This window comes from Aedes aegypti, chromosome 3, assembly GCF_002204515.2.
Source record: "Aedes aegypti strain LVP_AGWG chromosome 3, AaegL5.0 Primary Assembly, whole genome shotgun sequence".
NCBI classification, from domain to species: domain Eukaryota; kingdom Metazoa; phylum Arthropoda; class Insecta; order Diptera; family Culicidae; genus Aedes; species Aedes aegypti.
Window position 1 is genome coordinate 136,252,870 of NC_035109.1, and position 23,243 is coordinate 136,276,112.

The 23,243-nt window shown below is 36.7% G+C and overlaps 1 protein-coding gene and 1 long non-coding RNA gene across 5 annotated transcripts in view; one reads left to right on the forward strand and one right to left on the reverse strand.

Moving 5' to 3' along the window:
• The window catches only part of LOC5575615, a 984,994-nt gene that overhangs the window by 584,459 nt on the left and 377,292 nt on the right, over positions 1-23,243 (forward strand). The window lies entirely within an intron of this gene.
• LOC110679366 lies at positions 15,479-16,577 on the reverse strand. Its single transcript, XR_002502430.1, has 4 exons — positions 16,441-16,577; positions 16,268-16,380; positions 15,909-16,198; positions 15,479-15,843 (listed from the first exon to the last, which is right to left on the reverse strand). It is a non-coding gene; the product is annotated as an uncharacterized LOC110679366 (long non-coding RNA).

A 23,243-nucleotide genomic window follows, 5' to 3' on the forward strand; every position in this document is an offset into this window, starting at 1 on the left:
GTAATATGCCCATAGGGGGCAAAACGCGCCACCATCGATTTGGCCGAACGATGTGTTTTAGAATGCTTTTTTTTCACTCTAGATCATAGAAAATGGATAGAAATGCTTTTCCTAATATGTTTTTATGTGGTTTTCTCAACCATATCGATAAAATCGTATAAAAACGTTTTTCGCTGTTTTCGTTGCAATTTTGTGCGATTTTCAATGTCATTTTTAGGTCGGTAAACAACCAAATTTCTGAAACTATTGCCGAGAGCCAACTTGTGCACTATCATAGTTTGTATTACGTGTAAAACATATGTTAAATTTGCCCTCAAAAAGCTTATTGAAGGACCTAAACCTCAACTCTGGGGGCAAAACGCTCACCCCTATTTCATAACACCAAAACAGCCGTTTGAATTCAAATTCTACCAAACGTAATGGCATGTTGAAGTTACGCAAAAATTGGAACCTTACAAATGTACATTTTTCGCATCAGCATGTATACTATTATTGAACAATAACATCTGAACAAACGCCCGGATATATGCAACTCATATACAAGTATGATTGTGTGCGTTCGTTTACAGCATGGCTAACGCCGAACTCAAGCGGGGCGTTTTACCCCGCAAAACAATACATATGCAGTTAAGCAAGCATTTTTTAAAAATTACTTAATAAACCCCAGAAAAGTTAAAATGGATAGCTGTTTCTACTATTTGGTAGAAAACATGTTTGTCTATCCAATCACAATTAAAAAAGAGCATAAAATAACGTTTTTCACATCTAAAATCGCTGTTCTCCTTAACGTGGGCAAACTACCCCCAGTCCCCCTATTGCTTTTGTCACTTCTCCCATCAAGCCGTCGATAGGTGCGTGGAGTTCGATTCCGAATAAGCGCGAGTGTATATTTTGTTTTTATTTTTGGTTCTTCAGGCAAATTTATGAAATTCAACCCGGTTTCTTGTGGCGAATTATCATAATAGATTCCGGTCCCTGTATTTAGATAATCATTTTGCTTGAGTGACTATCGAAATAAGGTACCGTGTGACAAATGGGTAAAGGAAATCGTATAGAGAGGGTTCTTAAAAATATAAAATGAATAAGATCTACTATATTTTTCAGATCGTTTCCTTCTAAATCTATGCTATATTTAAATTAAATGTTTATGCCAAAATTCAAGGTAAATATTGAAAATTTTGGAAACTAGTGGGACAAGTGAAAATATTGTCGTTTTAAATGACTGAATTGAAACTAAAAAAATAACAGTCAGATCTGTGATTTCAAATGGCCTCATTTGTTAGTGTATGAATACACAAAAAATACACATAAATACATAATAAACATTTTGTTCTTTTTAAAACAATTTTCTTGAGTTAAGTTATTTATTTAGCAACAATGTTACTTTTATTAAAAGTAATAACATCATCGAAAATCAAACACCATTCTATTTTACCGATTTTCTACTACTCGTTTTATAAGTTAAGTTATCTCTTTTCTAAATAATGTATTTATTGCCTTTATCGAGCGGATTTAACCCGGTCAAAAGTGTCAACATTATTGTACCTACTGAATAAGTCATTATTTGAACTTAGTGTCCAAACTCATGCGTCATCCGTTGAAGCCATTCAGAACATTACGATGTACATGTTTTTTTTAATTTCTTTATTAGTATCATTCCAAACATTACATTCATTTCTTCTATCATCCTAATTTGGTAAAACAAATTTAAGATTTTATTAACATTTTGTTAACAACATACTACATCTCCCTGGCTCATCATCCGAAAGGCTTTGGGGTTTTACATATTTCGACATGTTGAACCCAACAAAAATAGTCCGGTTGAAAACCCCGTGTAACACCATCGTGACCTTTTCTTGTTAGCTACCCCATATACCCGATTGCCCCAAGGCTCCGTCACAAGAAATTTGCCTTAGACACCAAAATATGAAAAACAAAAAAATAATTATAAAAACTGGATACGAAACCGCAACCTTTGGATCCATATCATAAACCCACACCACACGCCTATCATAGTTTCTCATGTACGGAGTTTTCTACATCACATAAAATGGAACTATCTTGTCACGGAGGACAACCTGTAAGAGGAGAAAAATACAACACCCGTTGGACAGCCAAGTGCGAGAAGGGGTGAGATGATATGTTCTATAAATATATTTAAAGTACCAACGCGGTGCTGCGGGAATTTCTTACTTATACCAGAGTCAAAATCTATATGTTTGTATATCTATATTATCGGCAATAACTTATACATTTGCAGTGGAAACAGAATTTCATGCCGTGCGTGTTGGATTGGGTAATATATTAGGGAGAAACAAATAAACACACTTGACTATAACAGTCGGGCGCTTTATAAGCTGAATTTTATCGTTGACGTTTGCTGATTGATTTACTTTTCATTTATTTACATTTTGGTCTCCTATTAGTCGCATGGTTGGGGACGGTATGAGACTCCTCGAAGTAGGAGACCCAGGGTTTGTGGGATTCGATTCATTTGACGATGTAATATTGTAATCAAACATCTAAGTGTGCATACAGCAAACTGGATTACCGTAATTCTTTCGCAATATTAGAAGTGGAACAATTATCACGACATGGATGTTTTATGTATCTTTTAACAATTACTTATCAAAATAGAGGCCGTTGATAAACCATGTGATCATTTAGCGGGGAGGGGGTATCTAGCCAAAGACCACGGTCCACCCATTTGTGTTTCAAAGAAAATTCCACCATCAACTAAACCTGAAAGGTTTCATTAACAGTCGGATGGTTCAAATTTAAAGAAAAAAAATTAAATTCAATATTTCATATCTTCTTTACCAACAACGATTAGAAGACGATTAAAATTTCTATGGAAATTACTATGACAAAATTTGAAAAAAATGTTCCCCACAGGTTAGTACTGTAATGTTAATACAAAATTATCTCTAAGTGAAAACTAATTCCTCAAACAATAATAAGGAACACTGCAGTAGAAACAAATCTTTTTTGAGCTAATTTTGTTAGGGATTTTTGCAGAAGTTTGTCACACTATAATCTCACATTTCGCTTAATAATAGCAAACCAATTCATAAATAACTCTTCTCCCATTTTTCAAATTTCTGTTTCATTCATGAACAAATGAAACACATGATCATTGGGCGAGCGGGGGGTTATTCGTCAAAACTACACAAAAGCACGAGGGGGGAGGAGGTGACTGAAAAGTCAGGAAAAATGTTCACGTGGTTTATGGACGACCCCTAAGAAAGATAAGGGGATTGGAATTTCAAACTTTTTTTAAATTTTAAACCGCTCTTATTAGCAGTCATTTACATTTACCGTTATATTTTTTTTTTTTTTGTAAAGAAGATGCAATAGTACCTAACTGGAATTTACAGAAATTACAATAAGGTTTAATTATCGCACTCAACATTTTACACCAAAGCCAGATTTTCTTTATTTTTGGAATTGATATACATAAATAATAATTCTCAAAAAACTTATGTGCACAACATAATCGCAAAATAATGGTGAACGCGTCACGAAATGATTTCTTATACCTTAAAGTGGATTTTTTGGTGTTGGTGTTCGTTCAGAGGTTTTCCAAGCCGCATAACTAAATAAAACTCGTGAAGATCTTTTCCTACCAATATTTTTTCTACATCCCAGAAAATAGGGTGTCTTTGAGCTTGTTGTGATATACATATTTGAAAATAGTAAATAGGCAAAGAATGTTCGCAGTTAATAATAAAGGGAACGCTCATAGAACATTCCGCCGTGGATCAAGCTCTGTCCCAGTTGGAACGAAACACTTGAAGAAAATTACTTAGTAAAAAAAGGAAAAAAATTGAATTTTGGAAGTGTACATCAAAAACGTTATCGAAAGAATAGAAAATTGATTAAAATAATGTTTTTTCAACATACCTTGAATAGATATCATGTGTTTATTATAAAATTATTTATATAGAAATATTAGCAGGTTCTAAAGTAATGATCATTCTAAATGCGTTGCTTGCAAGAATTGATAAAATCAGTAATATATAAAAATGTTTATGTATTAGCTTTACTAAATTTTATCTAAGTGGAAAAGTCACGTAGGAAATTGATTGAAGTGAAATTATGAAATCTAATTAAGGAAGATTGGATTGAACAAATGTGTAGTGAAAATAAATCACTTTGTTCAGCAGAGTGTGCTACTACAGCCTTGACAATCGAAAAAGTGTCACGCTGTCGGTCGGAAGGTGAAAAATTTGATGCAATTGATTTTGCTCAACACGTGTGTTTCCAAGGAAACTGACTGTGATGACTTGTCGGCTTACTAGGAGAATTTAATATTATGTTTAAATGCTATGGCCTGCTATGATACGTACATGGTATATAAAACCTTGTGAAGACAAAACTTCTAAGAAGAAAGAGTGTGGTATGATCAGTTTACATATTTGATGTGAACAGAAAATGTTCATTTTTTTATAATGCGTTGCATTATTTAGTCTACCGTTAACGGGTAATAAAGTTTTTGTTTATGAAAACTTAGAGTTTGTATGTGTTTGATCGAAGACACATTCAGGTAAAATAATAAAACATTCATGTGTCATTCATGTTGCCCCCAAATTTAGTTTCTGCTGCATAAGAATTGATGCAGAGTTGCAGTTTTGGTGAGAAATTTCAAAAAAAAATTTTTTTGTTCAATGTGATGATTTTGTGGGTTTTTATACACATTTATCTGAATTCACAGCATAATAGGAGAGGGATCAGTTTTGAATTTCTTTTCGTTTCATAGAGCGAGTAATGGCGCTTAAGCCAAGGCTCTAGAGCCAGGACATACGGGGGAAATACCTGTGTCCCATCCCAGGAACACAGCGATGAAGTGTGCATTAACTTTCTTAGCTACGCCACTTCCAACGATTTTACCTTTCCCTCTTAATGAAACGGTTGGTACGGTTGTCCCCATTTCTTCACTTATAAAATTGAAAAATGTTCGTTCACCATGTTATTCATTCGTGAATAATCTGATGATCGTAAATCTTTCAATTATCTTAAAACCCAAGTCTGCACAGTGGGCCTGGCCATTTTAATGTTTGTGTCATATTGTATACGATATGCTTCAAATATGAATGTCGACAAGAAAATACTGGAATCATTTCCAGTATTTCCATGATGCTTTTCAATATTGGTTGTGCAAGCGCTTAGATAGATAGATAGATAGATAGATAGATAGATAGATAGATAGATAGCTTTACAAAATTTTATCTTATGATCTTATATGAAGAACAACCTATTTTTAAAAGAAGGCAAAATTTATTATTAAAACATTAGGTTATTGGACGTCAAAAATTAATGTGACATAATAAAACGAAAGAACATCAAAAAAATGCGTTCAGAATCATCGGAGTAACTGCAGTAATCGATTTCTCTTTTCGCTGATAACTTGAGCAGATCAATGTTATCGATTGTTGCTTTTATATTAGTTGGAAACAAAAAACAATATCTAAAAACAATATAGCTCGAAAGAACAGCCTATACATAAAAGAAGGCGAAATTCATTTTTATTTTAAATCTTCAGTTTTTATAATTATTGTTACATTTTATTTCGAAATGTTTGAAGGAAGGGTAAATTTTTGCTTAATATTTTATTTATTGATATATCAAAATCTTCAGTGCAAAAAAATTATACCAATAACGAAACTCAATAAGGTTTGTTCATAAATTTCATAACGCGAAAAATAGTCATTTTGGACACCCACCCACCCCCTTGTAACGCTTTTTGTATGAATCTTATAAAATTTTGGTATGACCTGTAACAACTTACTGACCCCCACCCACCCCCTCAAGCGTTGTGTGAAATTAGTGAATGAGCCCAAAGAAGAATAAATATTTGAAAGAAAGGATTTCTGGATAAGTAATGAAATAGTTTTGGCAATAACTTTCCCAATATGTTTTAGTTTATTCAAGAGCATATAATTGTTGCATTAAGTGCCTTTTTTAATCAACTGACTCTAAAATAAGCCTGATGTCGTCGGAGGGATTCAATAAAAACGTAAAAACGAATATCATCTTGAGACGTCCTTGGTTTCAGATTCATTATGCCAAACGACTTTATGTCAAATGATTATTATGCCAAATGACCTACCACCAGATCAACTCTATATTTACTTATAATAATAATGCTCAACATATTTTCAATTTAAAGTCATACTTTAGAGCATTCATGATGTCAAAACAGTTATCGAATGAGTGCAATAAAACTTATTTTAATCTGCATTTTATTATGCATATAAAAATAAACACACATTGTTTGAAAATGTATTGGAAAATATGAAGTTGGTGCAGTCTCATATTGAAAAATAAAGGCATACCAGTCTCCATATGAACTTTTAATTTAAATTTCAGCTGCAAAACGTGAATTGTGTTCAAGTTTATTATTTTTTGCTGATCATTAGAAGCAAAATTAGTTAGCTATGCGGTTGTGTTAAATATGTCAGGAAGAAATAAAAGGGGTCGTCCATAAATGACGTAGCTATTTAGGGGGGAGGGGGATCTTTACGGGGCCCATATAGCCGTAGCGGTAAACGCGCAGCTATTCAGCAAGACCAAGCTGAGGGTCGTGGGTTCGAATCCCACCGGTCGAGGATCTTTTCGGGTTGGAAATTTTCTCGACTTCCCAGAGTATAGAGTATCTTCGTTCCTGCCACACGATATACGCAAGCAAAAATGGTCATTGGCACAGTAAGCTCTCAGTTAATAACTGTGGAAGTGCTCATAAGAACACTGAGATGCAAGCTGAGATGCAGGCTCTGTCCTCTGTTTTATTTGACTTATAAACTTGGTTTATAAAATGATGATTCAGCTTCAAAACATTCATCAAGATTGAAAAGAAATCTGAGAAATTTTAGATTTTCTTGATAAATGCAATTAAACAGATTTTTCAAAGCTTTAAATGGTTATGTAAATATTATATTATATTCGTGTCTAAATTGATAAATTTATAAATAAACAAAATCAAAGTTTAATAAATAAATTAAAAATCAATGCTTTAACTACTTGGAGTACATTGTTTTCTCATTTGTTAACAAGTCATAAAGTCAGCCGTTTTCAAGACAATAAAATATGCTCTTTTCGGCAAATATTACATGAAACAAGATATTTATACCGTGTATTATGCATTCAATGTTGCAGGAGATCTCACTCAATCAACTCATCGATATGTTTTGATGTATCAATGCTCTTGATGGAATAGCCCGAATATTAATGAGGACAACAGATTCGAGTGATATCGAAATTGCCCTATCATTCAATTTTATTGATAACTTGGTAATTTGATATTTTTTTATTATTTAACTGTTTCATTATAGGTTGTGTAGGTTTATTTTATTATGAAGAAAGATAATGAAGTTCAGCTGAAATATCAATTGAGATAAATAATTTGTATAATAATCGCTAAAATTATCTAAACATTCCAAATATATCAAGTGTAATCTTTTCTATATCTGGCCACTGATTGTCAAATGGATTTGAATTTGGATAATAATTCATTTCGAATTAATATATTTTATTGTTCATTTTCATTGAAATCTATTTCCTAACAAAGAACAATTTAAAAAAAAAATAATCCTCTAATAACGAAATTTCTGTTCTAACTCAAAATAAACTAGAAATATATTGTACCCTAACTCAACAATAACGAGCTTCATCAATCTAATCAATTTTTTTTTATATTTTCTATAGTAAACTTGTTTGTCTTGGTAACAGCAGCAACAGTAATACAATTTAGCCTTTATGAAACTAAATACCAAAATTATGTAACAGGAACTGTGTTTATTTGAAACTGTTTTCCAAATTACTTTCGAGCGATACTGTATATCATACTGTTAGATTAGATTATCCTTACATTTTAGTCAGTGATTAATATCAAATTTTGTATTGAACTTATGAATTCTAATTTTTTGTTTCAACCTAATCACTGAGGAAAATTAATAAAAAATATAAAGGGGGAGGCCTTCCTTAGCCGAGTGGTTAGAGTCCGCGGCTACAAAGCAAAGCCATGCTGAAGGTGTCTGGGTTCGATTCCCGGTCGGTCCAGGATCTTTTCGTAAAGGAAATTTTCTGGACTTCCCTGGGCATAGAGTATCATCGTACCTGCCACACGATATACGAATGCGAAAATGGCAACTTTGGCATAGAAAGCTCTCAGTTAATAACTGTAGAAGTGCTCATAAGAACACTAAACTGAGAAGCAGGCTCTGTCCCAGTGAGGACGTCAATGCCAAGAAGAAGAAGAGGGGAAGGGGGGGGGGGGGGGGGGGTGCTTGATATGCTACGTATTTTCCAAGGGGAAGTATCAGCATTTGTGACGAAACGGAGAGGGAGGGGGGTGTAAAAAATTAGTGAAAAATGCAACGTTATTTATGGACGGCCCCTAATAGAAAATTATAAACATTTGTATGAAAGAAAAACTTCAAAGTTTGAGCGCTATTTTCTCAGTGCCTACTTTTTTCAATATGGGTCTTTATGGGCAGCATAAGTTGTTCTTAGAAAAACTTTCTTATCGAAAATGTCTCCATCATGAAATTTTGTCCTGAACAACTAATTCCTATCACAATTCATAGATAGTCAAAATTAAAAATGATAAAAAAAGATTATTGCGTTATATAAAAAATGAAATTTTGTCTTATATGGAAATATAAGATCTTACAAAGAAGAACAAAGAAGTTTCGACAAAAACTTCCTAGAAAAGGTTCTTCAAACTTAAACAATATTTTTCACATACCAAAAATCCGAATTTTTATGAATGAATTGTGTTTTGGTATACTTGGCTCCAGACCTACCAATCTTTGACCATTCTAAACATTGTTCCTTATTCGTGTGAATTATAATTATTTTGATGGCTTTTTTGTTATAACACCATCGTGCAATAATATAATAGTCGAACGATACTGTATACAGAAAACCGATTACGATTCTATTGATATATTATAAAGATATAGCATGCACAAGGTATCCACTTTATAAAATGAACAGTCCTCAAGTAAGTTCTACAATAGAGAATGTGGCTACTCTGGTAGGTGATAAATTATTATGAATATACATTAAACTTGTTCAACATACGATGAATAACACTTTAAAGGAGACTTGACTGTATATCTTTATTTTGCTGGGGATAACACATGTTCACATGTTTATCAATAGCATGAGCAATCATGCATATGAAACGTAAAACCACATCGACTTTGGTTACACATCAATTCTGTAGTAGGTTTGGAGCAGTAGATACATTGTGTGCTAGTCGATCCGATGATTATGGTTCGAATCTGGTTTGCACCCTTTCGGTTTTTTGCGTATTTCCATACTTCCAATACATGCACTTAAAAGGCATATGTGTAGAAGTTTTATTTTTTAATACATGTGTTGGTGATGCACGCACATGAAAAATAAATTCACATGCGACATCAACCAGGATCGATCCATGGTCATGAGCGTGAGAACCAGATACTGTACCACAGCACTAAACCCGCTTGTTGGTATACGTGGTGCAAACAGCATATCAAGTTGTACTTCCCCATTTGTACCGTAAAAACTGCTCGACTCAATGACCGGATTATCTGCCTATCAATAGACGCTCAAAAACGTCATGTCGCTCAGAAGAACACTTTTCCGCCATCAATAGACGCAGAAAACGCCTAAAATGACGGTTTCAACTTTTGGGTGTATTGTATAGATAGCATGAGGATATTCTAAGCCCTGGCATAAAGAGAAAGTTTACAATCCGGAAGGTCCTCGACCTGTAAGATTTGAACCTGCGACCATCAGCATGGTTCTCTGTTACGCGTTATCCTAATATGGGAACCACTGTAATTTCGGTAGTGATTTAATAAATTTAATGTGATTAACAGCTTAAACTTCCAGGATTCTCACCAAAATCTTGAAAATTCTAACAGCTCTCTCAAAAACCAAAATTTTCACCATCTCCAAAATTTAGCATACCTACCGGTATCTCAATATTTGTATATGGATTCCAGAATCAGCAAATTTCAGAACTCCCTTCGAAACGATTTCCACGGAGACATTTGCTAACGGTGGTTAACCTTCTTGGACACCGTTTTGAGAAAAATTCTAGTTTATTCACTCAACATGTTTGTAACCACGAACAAAAGGACGAGTGAATCTCTGAATTCAGTATTTCTATCAAAAAAAGTGGGATTTAAACCTGTCACTAAACGTGGCAAATATAGAAGAAAGGAAGTTTCTCCGGAATGCGCGCTTTCTTTCAAGAGTGAAACAATTAATGTTGATAATTGCATCGAAATGAGCAATCAGTTCGATGCTCTAGACATTTTTTCGAACATCAAATCGAAGCAGCCTTTAGTCCAAGCTCTTTGATTCAAGTAAGGGATCAAAGAGTGCCGCCTATCGTGGTCAGTTATTCCGAATTTGGGGGATTAAGGCAGGATATCTTGAACTCCATTAGGGGAATCAAGGTTTCCTTCCAAATAGCAAAGAAAGGAGACTGTCGCATTTTGCCGGAAACAATTGATATACTTATGACGGCAAAACTGAACGTTTGTTCAAAGTCGCCTTGAAAGGTCTCTCAAGTGACTACAAGTCACCTGAAGAAATCAAAAATGGAATAAATGATTTACTTGGATTTTCCCCAGTCCAAGTAATCATTATGAAAAAAAACACCCAATTTGGAATTGTTCGGAAAGGGCTTTCTCGAGAATATTATTTAGTTCACTTTAACAAAAAAAATCTAAATAATATTAGAAAAGCTTTAGAAAAAGCAAAACTTATGTTCGATGTCCGTGTGACATGGGATTATTTCCAGAAACCTGGAAAAAAGTACCAGAACCCCACTCAGTGCCGTCGGTGCCAAAAGTGGGGTCATGGTACAAAAAATTGCCGCATGGATGCTAAATGCATGATTTGCGGAGGTTCTTCTCACACTACGGACGTCTGTCCAGTGAAAGAAGATACCACCAAGTTTGTATGCTCGAATTGCGGAGCCAATCAATTTTTTGGGATTGCCCTTCCCGAAGGAGAGTCGTCGAGGTTTGTGCCAAGCAGATGAAAAATAATATCCGTTACGACAACGGTCGTTTCCGGAATTTGCCTGGTAGAGTGTCGAACAATACACATTTTTCAGATAACGATCGCTTGATTATGAATCATACCCACAAGGAAGATCATAATCATGCTCATTCACAAACTTATTTATTATCGTAGCAGGTAATTTTAACTCCTCCACTATTTGTACTATGAGTACCCATTCTACTTGTATCAAATCAAATGAAAAAAAAAAACCTTGCCGCCACAGGTAATATCTACTCCGCCTCTTCGTCTACCAAAAATTCTAACGGAAAATCATCAAATGTACCCACTTCAAGTGATATGTCTGCCTCTGATTTTAATTTTCTAACTGAATAATTGAATCTAATGATTGATGCAATGTTCAAAGCCACCACTATGACTGAAGCAGTCCAAGTCGGTGTAAAATTTACTAATCAAATTGTTATTGGATTACGTTTTTCTAATGGATCCAAGAAATAATAATTTAATTTTTTTAAATGGAATGCTCGTTCTTTGAATGGTAAAGAGGACGAGCAGTTTAATTTTCTTACAGCTTATAACGTGCATATAGCAGTAATTACTGAAGCCTGTTTATAATCCAAACTAAAAAAAAGATCCTAATTTTTTTGTGTATCGTAATGATTGACTTGATGGGGCATGTGGGGGAGTTGCAATCATCATTCATAGGCGTATAAAACATCAACTGTGTTCGTCATTTGAAACTAATGTTTTTGAAAGTTTGGGTGTTTCTGTTGAAGCTTGGTAGATATACTTTCATAGCTGCCTATTTGCCTTTTCAATGCTTTGGACAGCAAGTTAATTTGCTCGCATCAAGTCAAAATGTTTTGTCATTGGTGGCTTTAATGCCAAACATCGGTCATGGAATAATTCTCAAAGTAATTCCAACGGCAGAATTTTATTTGATGAGTGCTCTTCAGGATATTTCTCAATCCAATACCCTGATAGCTCTACATGTCTTTCCTCTTCTAGAAATCCATCTACGATTGATTTGATCTTAACCGACTCTAATCATCTTTGTAGCCAACTGATTACTCATGCTGATTTTGATTCTGATCATGTCCCTGTTACATTTCAAATATCCCATGAAGCGATTCTCAATCCTATCAGCTCCACTATCAATTATTTTCGAGCCGACTGGAATATACATGAAACGTATATTGACTCTAATATTGATGTTAACATTTCATTTCAAACTAAACTTAATATTGACAATGCTCTTGAAACTTTAACAAATTCCATTGTTGAAACCAGGAGCAATTCCAAAATGTACAATTCCAAAATGTAATCTTAAACTCTTGATCCGTCTTAAAAACGTGAGGAGAAGGCAATTTCTACGCACTTGCGATCCTGCTATGAAAATTCTACGGCAGGATAGCGTTAGCGTTAGCGTAGTTACGGTAAACTTCGTAGATTGGATACAAGCAACATTCATGTTTCTTTTTAATAATCTCATCCTGACTACTTTCAGGAACAAGGCAGGGGAGTATACTGGGTACCCCCGTTCGTTTGACCACATTTAATCTGAACACTTTTTATCTGTACCCCGCTAATTTGCACATCGTTCAGATTAAAAATGGTTCAAACGTCATTTAGCTCATGGAACGGAGTGAAGTGAGATAGAACGCTGTGGAACGGAACGCAGAATCAAAACAAAACAGTGAAAGAGGTAACCAGAAACACGTTTCTAGGGTGACTAGATGTTCAAATTAAAAATGAACCCCGATGGTTTGCATGAGGTACCGTTCAAATTAGCGGGGATGCACGGTGCCTTGTTCAAATCATAAACAAGAATACTAAAAGCATGAATACCACTATTCCCGACCACGCCCATCTTTATCGTAACTTGGGATAGGGGAAGGAAATGTTGATGTAGCACTTACTTAATGAGAGGCCACCGACTCAGCGACACCCTCATAAGTGCTACGGAGTTGGAGGTTGGGGAAGGTGTATTGTCAGGATTTGCCTAGAAAGCTGGCGATAGACCATAAACATTTGTTGTTTAAGTGTTCTCAATTTAATCTTTTGAATGCCGGCAATCAAAAGAGAAAACAATAGTTTATTTATAGTATAAATAGTATTTCGCGAAATACTTGTCGATTGTGCAGTAATATTTTTGCTCAATGACCAGTAAAAAGCAAAATCGATCCCTCCAGAGTCATCGAATTGTATAAAATAACGATACGCGTAAAAAAAAATCTCCGGCGACGAAAACACGCGCGAAACCGTGAGCAAAATCTATCGGACGACGCAAAACCGAACTGTCCTGCTTGGGCTTCACGAAGCACTCTATGAAAATTATACGGCAGGATTTGCAGAAAGAAATCAAGAAACATTTTGCACAATGGACCAATGCACGAGCTCACTAATTTGACGTTTGAGCGGTGCCGAATTCACTGGTTTCCATGGTCACATAAATAACACGGCACCGCCCAAACGTCAAATAGTGAACTCGTGCATTGGTCCATAGGGTAATGACTGTTCATTTTGTTCTCAAACGCTAACAGTTGGCGCCAGCGGCAAAAATTACAGACAAAAACCTTTCGACCATTCATTTTCTCTTACCGGCCGCCGAGCGGCGACACTGATGTTTGTATTCCACTAACTGATCACGCTACGCTGGATTCTCAAATGTCTCAAACTTTCAACACAAGCGCATGGAGGAATGGTAGTCGGAGAACTGTCAAAACGCATGGAAAATAGTGAAAAACGTTTATTGCTTGATATGAGGAAACTTAATCGAAAAAGTAGTGATTAGAAATCAAGTGTTAAGTGAATATATAACTGTTTGTGTTTAGTTCATCCTCCGTGGTGCTTTCTTTGCATCAGGATTTCGTTATTACTACCATTGAAAAAGAGCCATCTATTGCCTTTTCAGTTAAGAATATTGCCCTTATCAGAAACAAAAATTTTGAAAATAAGATTTCTCAATTGGACCCTGGCTCTAAGCCTTTTTGGAAATAATCTAAAATTTTGAAAAAAAAACTCACAATCCAATACCGGCATTGAAAGAAGAAAACAAATTATAACTAACTATTTGCGAAAAAGCTCAAAAACTTGCTATGCTGTTTGAAAGCGCGCACAATTTTAATTTAGGACTTACTTGTCCAATAGAAGATTCCTGAGAGACTGTCTTGGAAGAAGTGAGAACTATCGTTAAAAAATTCAAAAATATGAAAACTCCTGGCGATGATGTAATTTTCTACATCCTCATCAAGAAACTTACAGAAAGTAGCTTATCATTCTTAGTTGACATATTTAACAAATGTTTTCAATTAGCATATTTTCCTGACAAACGGAAAAATGCTAAGGTTGTTCCAATTTTAAAACCAGACAAAAATCCTGCAGAAGCTTCTAGCTATCGTCCAATTAGTTTGCTTTCCTCCATCAGTAAACTTTTTGAACGAAAATTCAATTTTTGCCAATGAACAGTTCGGATTCCGCCATGGACATTCGACCACTCATCAACTTTTACGTGTAACAAATTTGATCCGTTCCAACAAATCTGAAGGCTACTCTACTGGTCTTGCTCTTCTAGACATAGAAAAAGCATTCGACAGTGCAGTGTTTGGAATGAAGGTTTGATTGTACACTTCAGGTTAATTATCAGAACTCCAGATCTGAAAGACTTCCTGTAAGAGCTGGTGTTCCCCAAGGCAGCATTTTGGGACCAATATTATACAATATTTTCACATCTGACTTACCTGAGTTACCTCAGGGATGTCGAAAATCCTTGTTTGCGGATGACACAGGCCTCTCCGCCAAAGGACGAAGTCTGCGTGTCATCACTAGTCGATTGCAAAAAAGTTTGGATATTTTTTCTTCATACTTGCAAAAATGGATGATTTCTCCTAATGCTTCCAAAACTCAACTAATAATATTCCCACATATATCAAGTGGACATATTGTCGAGAGGGGTCTCAATAAATTGGTTAGATGACGTAAAGTATCTAGGGCTCCTGATAAATACAAATTTAACTTCCAAAAATCACATTGAGGGCATTCAAGCCAAATGTAACAAATATGTGAAATGTCTGTATCCCCTTATTAATAAAAAATCAAAACTTTTTCTTAAGAACAAGGTTTTCAAACAAATTTTCAGGCCAGCCATCTTGTATGCTGTACCAATATGCATCAGCTGTTGTAATAGCAAGAAGAAAGCTCTGCAGAGGATTCAAAATAAAATTTTGAGAGTGATTCTGAAGCTTCCCCTCTGGTATAGTACTAATGAGTTACATAAAATATCCAATATTGAAACATTTGAATTACTGTCAAATAAAATTATTCATAATTTTAGACGAAAATCGTTGCATAGTTTTTGATAATTTCCTCTAATATATCATGAAACATACATTATTTTGATTTCATGACAACATTTTTTCCTGTAAAGATGGGTTTTGAGCAAATGCCGTTCAGCTGATGATGAAAATAGTTTTTTATTTTGACACTTAACAATCATAGTCTTTGAAGTTCATCAGTTCATCAGAAACAAACAGAGGAAACTCAATGACGGTGACCACCATTACCGCCATCCTTCACGACCACAACAGCAGGACCGGGTCCATTTCCAGGGCGTCGGTTTTGATCGGGTCTGTTGTTTTGTCCCGGTTTGTTGTTCGACTGCACTACAACAACCGTCGGTCCAGTTTTCTTTCCAGGGTTTGTCACTACAACGACCGGTGCCTGGGAACCTGGCCTATCTCCGGGGCCTCGGCGATCTCCACCCGGATGGGCAAGAACTGTTGCGACGGCGATGCAAACCAGTAGTAAAACGGTTATGAACTAAAAGGGTTTGAAAAAGTTTCGATTGAATATAGAACAAAAGTGATCAAATGGTGAACTTGTACCTTCATTTTTAGCTGACGACTCGACAGTTAGCTGGAAGACACTAAATAATTTCTTAGATGTTGGAAGGTCTTTTATATTGTCTAACAGCAATAGTGATTGTTGATAGATGTGATTAGCACTGTTACGGTGAAAGCAAAAATCAAGCAAATCATGTTATTTTTTTGCGAAGATGTTTATTTGCCAAAATGTTTAAGTTCATCCTAGAATGACCGTTGGTTTAATAACAGTTCGTTCAATTATAGGTCGCACAACAACTGGCTGTCGCACCAAAACAGGTGCTCTCCGGATTCTGCAAGTGTTCGAATAACAAAACAAAGTTTAGTTGATGACTTTTGCAATTTAGCAAAGTTGGACTTACGCAGGTCGCACAATAACCGGTGCTCCACCGACGATGACTGCACCTCCACGATGATGGGGTTTGGCCATTCCCATACAACACATCAGAGCAACCACCAAGAAAAGTACAATGGACTGAAAATAAGATTTTTTGTATCAAAATATCAACACGTTTCCTCGCTTGAAATCACTTACCAATTTCACCATCTTAAAATGTTCTCACACCGCTACAAAAAAAACGTACTATTCAACGGGACCTGTACGACTCAAATACTGTAGTCTTCCGACCAATGCGAATGGATCTTTATACAATTGAGACCGCTCTACCAGACGTAAAACGTTGATTCTACCAGGTGCTAATTGGTGGTTTCATTGACGGATAGCCGTCAGTGAACTTGTCAACAGATGATGACTGGGTGCAAAGTGGGGTGGATGAAGCACATACAAAACTTGACACGTTTCTGGTATGGGGGATTTTCGAAGGTGTTTGCCTGACTCATTGCGGAGATGAATGTGCCAAATTTTCCACTTGTATCGATTAGAGTCAATATGCTTGAAACTGTGTTTCAAGTAGTTTGGATGTAGTTGTAGATTTCTATGTCAACAACATCTTATTAGCAATGATACGAATATTTAGCTGGTCATCAAGAATCAACTTAAGATTTTGAATGACTAGATGGTATACGAATTGTATGATTGCACTGTACAGTAAAGATCTGGTCGGACGATCAACAATCCGTTTTCGAATCCGGTTTGATAACTTTCCACGAACTCGTTTACTTTAGATGACAAACAACGGAAGATAATAAGGGATATTACTTAGTAGGTATTATCTGGAATGGATCGCGCAGAAGTTCTTAAACTCCCATTTATGTTTAGTTTCAGCCGATACAGACAAATAACAAGCTTCTACGGCCCCATTTTGTTGAGTGTAGCTCTGATGCCATGCATATCAGCTATTTAATAATTATTGATACCGTAAAACGGGGTAGCTTTGATAGTTTTTTCGAAGAAAACTTGAATATTTATGCATGCTGTTTCAAAGATTTACAATTTATATTTTTAAAACAAGTACTGGCATCCTAGCTATCGATTACAGTCGATAGACTGGCAAAAGATTTATTATGAATGGATGTATAATTTTTCATATAATCGAAAGTTGGTTTTCTGTTTTGGGGTAACTTTGATAATGGAGTATGATTCTAACAAAATTGAATGAATAACGAACATTGTAGGGCATTGCATACCTCCAGGCGTTTAACGTTATATGGAAAATTCTGACTTAGATTACAAAAAAGGTGCCAGTTTGTGAAAATGCTTTTCGCTAAGAGATTTGAGTCCGATTTCAAGTTCTATGATAACTAGGCTATCAAAGATAAGTGACCAACTATTCAAAACTACATCAAATAGTGATCGTAGAACAGATTGTTTGTAAGCGTTTCGAAAATGCTAAAATTGTGTACCGTAAAACGGGGTAACTTTGATAATGCGGGTATCTTTGATAGTGCGTAACCCACCACATACTAAACGAAATATCGTAATTTCTGTTAATCAGTTAAGCAAAACGAATGCAAAACTAAAGAACATTAGTATGACACTTCATGTAAGAGCGGTTTTCATTTAAATCAAGAACATTTTACGCTTTTTATTCGAATTTAAAACAAATACACACTGCTGCTATTTTTTGCAGTAATATGTGACACATTGTTAACTTTGGCCAAATCATGCAATTCAGATGCATTGAGTTGAAATTCTCTTGATTTTGCGCACTGATCCGTTATATGTCACAATTTGATCCATAATATGAAAATTGATCCATAATATGGTTTTCAGAAACCGATACAATTTTTAATTTTTATGCAATCCCATGTAAATATTACACTGAAAACAGTTTACTAACCGAAGTTCCAATTTGAAACGATTCTATTTGTACTTTTAAATTACAATTTTACGTTGTCCATGTCGTTTTATTGAGGGCTCCACACTATTTGATCCATAACTGTGGGGTCATGGTACCTGGATACATGCGTCTGCACCACACATCATTTTATAAATTCCCAACGAACAATACTCCACAGCACTTTACGCTAGAAAACACCGAAGGCTTTCCGGACTGCCTCTATTAAGTTGAAGATGAATCGAAGCCATACCTCAAACTTTCAAGAGCACAAATCTGGTCACTAGGTGGTGGTGACCAATCGATTAGGTTTTCAGCTCAAACGGGTGTTTGGTTCTCTAGATTTGCGCTCTTGAAAATTTGAAGCTTGCCTTTGTTTCATCTTCACCTTAACGTCCACGCTTCGTGCCCGTAGAGAGCCACAGAAAGAATTATTTTTTTTTATACAGGACGAATTTTGTTTTCTTCTGCAAGTTGTGGGATCTGACCTGGCTACGTTGTCCGTAAAAGGCCCTAATCGCAGCCGCAATATGTCTTTTCACTTCGCGGGGAACGTTGTTGGCACATGTCACAAGTGGTTCTAGATAAACACATCTCCGCCAATCACTAACTCCGACCCCTGCACCAACAAGTCAACCTCAATCTCTACTTGCAACGGAATCTATGACATTTGGTCCAATGACATTTCGTCGAATGACGTTCAATCAAAAGTACGATTGGCCGAAGGGACATTTCGTCGAATGGACATGTGGTCGAAAAGGTTTAATTGCAATAGAAAGAATATGTCATTTGTTCTAACCGATATTTCTTTGATAGACATTTAGTCGAATCCTAATAGTCTGGATTCAAAGTTTTACGTTCAATCCGAATATCGTTGAGAGTAAAATTCTGTCGTTAATACATAAAGTGATCGAAACGAATAACTGAAAAAGTATCATCGCTGTCTCCCTCTTCAAAAGCACGAAGGCCTGCTCAACTGACCTGCGATCGATTCCGATATTAACCGTCAACAAAGCACAGGAGCATGTGCGACCGTGTGATGATAGTGCCGTTTCTCTGCATGTCAGATCTCCTAATAGCACCCTCGAGTGCAATGTTGAACAGTACATTCGAAAGTGCGTCTCCCTGCTTCAATCTGTCTAACGTCACAAACGAGGTAGATACTTCGTCTGCAATTCGAGCACTTGATTTCGAACCATCTTGCGTAGTACGTATCAGCCTAATTAGATTCGCCGGAAAACCAGGTTAGGAATTTTCTGCCACAGCTAATTTATTTTCAATGAATCGTACGCCACTTTGAAATCAATAAACTGATGGTGAGTCTGCAAGTTATACTCAAGGAATTTCTCTACGATCATTCGCAAGGTAAACAGTAGAGTAGCCCTCATGAAAACCAGTTTGGTATACACCGGCAAAGGACTTCTCGAGTGGTCTCACAAGGGAAGGTCACGATGGTGTTACACGGGGTTTTTAACCGGACTATTTTTGTTAGATTCTACATGTCGAGATATGAAAAACCCCAAAGCCTTACGGGTGATGGACCAGTGGTGTAGCCAGGAGGGGCTCAGAAAGGGTCGATTTTGTACGAATATAATAATATTGAGTCAATTGAAAATTTATCAAAGAGATTTTTCTCAATATTTATTTCGATAGTAATGAATAGAATTGACATATATGTATGTTTGTAATGTATTTTTATACCATCGGCGTAACTAACATGGAATATGGACACCAAAACAAATTTGTTTTTATTGAAATAGTATACCAACAAGAAACCCATCCCGATTGCGTCTATGGCATGGAAAAAACATTTAAACATATATCAATGTCAATTCTGTTCTCTAGCATTCCAATAAATACTGAACAAATATTTTTGTCAAATTTCCTTTTAGCTTAATGATATGATATACCTTAAAAAATGCCCCTTTTAGAGCCCCTCCTGGCTACACCACTGGTGTATCACCCGAAAGGCTTTGGGGTTTTTCATATTTCGACATGTAGAATCTAACAAAAATAGTCCGGTTTAAAACCCCGTGTAACACCATCGTGACCTTACCTTGTCAGTCTGTTAAACAGGATGCGCGACAGTATTTTGTACACCGAACAGGGTAATTCCTTTGTAATTGGCACACTTCAATATGTGCCCTTTCTTGTAGATTAGGTGTATAATGTCATCTAACCAGCCGGTAGACATTTCTTCCTCCTCTCATACCTTCAGAACTACTTGGTGGATGGGCTGGTAAAGCTGCTTACTTACTTGCTTGAGACGCTCGTCCGGGACCTCGTCAAGCCAAGCAGTCTTACAGTTTTTCAGCTCGCTAATAGCATTTCAAACCTCTCCTATACTGGGTGAGTCCGCAGCTTGATCGTCATCATCTATGTTCAACAACTGCTGAAAGTGCTCCTTCCACCTGGCCGCCATCGCCGTTTTATCGGTCAGCAAATTCCCCTCTCGATTATCGCTTATGGCTGGCACTGGTACGGAATTATGCCACGCGCCGTTGACCGTTACACAGTGGCGGTCCTTCATACAAAGGTCGGACAAAACCTCAAATACGTCCCAAATCGCTAAATAATGGTAATCTAGTAACTTTTTTGGATACCTGTAGGCGAATTCCGGCGCGAATTTTCTTCGAAGAAAAGAAAATTTTCTTGCTGATTTGTTATGGAAGAAAATTTCTTCTCTTCGATGAAAATGTGCGCCGGAATTCGCCTACTGATATCATCCCGTTCAAAATAACCTAGATTTATTTAAGGGAGGTTCAGCAATCCAAGCAGTCAGTGGATGCGAAGTGAGGTCAGCCTGTGGAAAGGGAAGTAAAAGTGACAGCTGGTGAGCTGATTAGCTGACAGGTTTGTGTACTCTGTTCTTCAATCTAGGGTTCATTCAAATATTACGTAACACAAAATTTGCAAATTTTAGACTACCTCCCTCCTCCCACGTAACAGCTTTTGTATGGGAAATTTTTAAATTTTTGTGTGGACCGTAACACTACGTAAGACCCCCTCCCTCCCCCTATTGCGTTACGTAATATTTGAACAATCCCCTACCGTTTTTATGGAATTTATAGGGGTTGTTTACTGCTCGTAACAGCAGTTGAGTGAAAATTTTCGCGCACGTCCATGAGCTTCTTGTCGCGGCTTGAACTTTAACCAAAACAAAGTCGCCAGTTATCACTTGTTGTTTCAAAATGACGAAATAAAGAATTTTGCAGATTGGGTTACCTCCCGTCTAGATACATTGGAAATAACTGTCAAATTGAAAATTCGGTTTTCTAGTGAAATTTGTCCAAATCAAGTTTTTTCCACCAATCAAATAAAAAGGCTATTATTACAAAAAATGGATTATAATGCAGAAAATTGTGAATAAACCTAAACTACAGTTACATATTTAAGTTTCTTGTAGTAATTTCAGTAAAGTTTTAAACGAGTTTTGACACATTATACAGGTTTAAATGATAAAATAGATATATAATAAGAAAAAATAAAAAAAGACACGGACGCCGTCTTCAGCCATTTAGCTGCACAGACTGTAACACTAGACAACGGACAAGCATGCTCTAGTGGCACAGCCGAGAAACATTCCTATCGGAAAGTTTTAATAGCTGCAGCGGGCATCGAACCCACACCTAATGACACGATGCGATTAATTGCCTGGCGACACTAGCCGCACGGCCACGAAGCCCACGTAATAAAAACTGAAAGTGGAATTTTCATCTCTAGGGGCAAAGAGGAGCAAGAGAAACTATTGCACGTCAGAAAGTATGGATGATTTGCTGCTGCATATTGAGTGACTCATTTTCTCAAAACACTTCACATTAGAAAGGCTTGGAATTAACGGAAATCTTTTACAATGGTTTCACAGCTATTTGACAGACCGCCATCTACTTGTTGCCATTGGAGACTGTCACTCCGACACTTTCTCTGCCTCATCGGGTATCCCTCAAGGAAGCCACCTGGGCCCCCTGATATTTCTCCTGTATTTCAACGATGTGAATTTGGCGCTGATAGGACCACGATTGTCTTACGCGGACGATCTCAAAATATTTTTCCGCATACGCTCCATCACTTCTTCTTCTTCTTTCTGGCGTTACGTCCCCACTGGGACAGAGCCTGCTTCTCAGCTTAGTGTTCTTATGAGCACTTCCACAGTTATTAACTGAGAGCTTACTATGTCAATGACCATTTTTGCATGCGTATATCGTGTGGCAGGTACGAAGATACTCTATGACCTGGGAAGTCGAAAAAATTTCCAACCCGGAAAGATCCTCGACCGGTGGGATTCGAACCCACGACCCTCAGCTTGGTCTTGCTGAATAGCTGCGCGTTTACCGCTACGGCTATCTGCCCCCCCCCCCCCGCTCCATCACGGTTGCCGTTTTCTGCAACAGCAACTTGACGTCTTTGCCAACTAGAGCAGTGTGTCGTATGGTAGTCAACGCGGACAAGTGCTCGTGATAACCTTCTCAAGGAAAAGGCAACCGTTCGTCTATCAATACACTTTTTGTGGAACGGACAAAGAACGAGTAGAGCATGTTACTCTTCCTTAGTCCGTTCCTCGCTAGAATACTGCTCAACTGTATAGAGCCCATCCTACAGCAACGACGCAGAAAGAATAGAATCTATTCAACGACGTTTCCTTCGATATTACCATCGAAGACTATCCTGGAATAACCCGTTTCGTCTGCCCAGCTATGAGAGCCGATGTCAGCTGATTCGTCTGGAGTCACTTTCATCCAGATGGAATTCTGCTAAGGCTCTTCTGATCGCTGATGCACTGGGTAACCGGATTGACTGCCCATCTATATTGGAATAGATAAACGTCAACGTTCAACCTCGGGCTTTGTGTAACAGTGCAATGCTGCGACTACCCTATCGTAGCACGAACTACGCAATGCATGGAGCTATCAATGGACTCCAACGAACCTTCAATCGCGTTTCGTCACTCTTTGACTACGACTTGTCTCGCGAAGTACTCCGTAGTAGATTCTCAGAATATTTTAGTAGATAGTTGTATTTAAATGTCTGTTCTTGCAATAGAAGTATTAGATTTAATATTTATTTATTATATCTATTGTTCTTGCTTTAATTTGTTTGTAAA